At 37.2% G+C, this 1319-nt stretch overlaps 1 non-coding gene across 1 annotated transcript; it reads right to left on the bottom strand.

The window, feature by feature from the left end:
• Positions 1-271: 271 nt before the first annotated feature.
• LOC122033193 lies at positions 272-377 on the bottom strand. The gene has a single exon (XR_006126437.1). It is a non-coding gene; the product is annotated as a small nucleolar RNA R71 (small nucleolar RNA).
• Positions 378-1319: the final 942 nt, after the last annotated feature.

Raw genomic sequence — 1319 nt, 5'->3', positions numbered from 1 at the left:
CCGGCTATTATTTCTATGGTGCAGCAGAATCAGTTTGGTGGAGGACCGCATGAGGACCCAAATCAACACTTGGAGGTCTTCTATGAGATATGCGATACAATGAAAATGAATGGTGTTCCTTCTAAAGCAGTGTATTTTTTATTATTTGGATTTTCTTTAAGAAACATAGCTAAGCAATGGTTAAACTCTTTAGCTCCAAATAGCATCACCACATGGGAACAATGCGAGCAACAATTGCTGGACAAATTCTATCCACCTAGTAAAACGGCTCATATGAGGAATCTTATTGCAAGTTTCAAACAACCTGACTCAGAATATTTATTTGAAGCTTGGGATAGATATAATAATATGCTCAGATAATGCCCACATCATGGCTTTGAGAAGTGGCTAGTGTTGCACACATTCTATAATGACATTGATTATCATACTAAGGTATCCTTAGATTCAGCTGCTGGAGGGGCACTCATGAATAAAAGCCTAGATGAAGATGAGGAAATAATTGAAAGTGTAGTACAAAATCATCATCAAAGGGCAAATGAGAGAAGTGGTGGCTATTCTTGTGTAAACCCAACAAAAGTGTCAGGAAAGTTTGATGTTGATGCAGTTACTTTAATGGCTGCAAAACTGGATGTTCTTACAAAGAAATTAGAAAGCATGGGAGCTAATTCAAATACGGTCAATGCCATTGTATCCACTTGTGAAGTATGTGGAAGTTCTGATCACTCTAGTGACTCATCCCCTTTGGGAGCTATCTCTGCACAAATCAATCAATTGGAGCAATGTGATGTAATCATGGGTTTTAATCAGAGACAGAACAACCCGTACTCAAATACATACAACCCTGGGCGGAAAAGTCATCCTATTTTTTCTTATAGAAATAATCAAGAGCAAGGACCATCTATAGGGGCAAGACCTAATTTTCAGTTTGGGCAGCAGAATTTTCAACAACAACAATCTTTTCAAGGCTTTCCAATATCTAAAATTGAAAAGATGTTTGAAGAAATTATCTTAAATCAGAATGAAATAAAGCAAGATATTTTGAAACTTACTCAGATAATGGATAATTCTAAAAAACATTAAAAGATTTAGGATAGCCAGATTGCTCAGTTAACTTCTTCATCTTTAAGAGCACCAGGACAACTTCCTCGAAAACCTAATGTTAATCCTATAGAGCACTACAATCGAATTGAACTTAGAAGCGGGCAGACCTTGGGAGACTCCCAAGTGACTGCTCAAAAAGGGATGAATTTTGAAGAAGAGCTCTCTCCTTTAACACAAGAACCTATTCAAGTTCGAGAAGATGAGGAGAGTACTGCTAA

Source organism: Zingiber officinale, chromosome 11A (genome assembly GCF_018446385.1).
Source record: "Zingiber officinale cultivar Zhangliang chromosome 11A, Zo_v1.1, whole genome shotgun sequence".
Taxonomy (NCBI): Eukaryota; Viridiplantae; Streptophyta; class Magnoliopsida; order Zingiberales; family Zingiberaceae; genus Zingiber; species Zingiber officinale.
The sequence above is the reverse complement of the archived record's forward strand: the minus strand, read 5'-3'. Positions and strand labels throughout refer to the sequence as shown.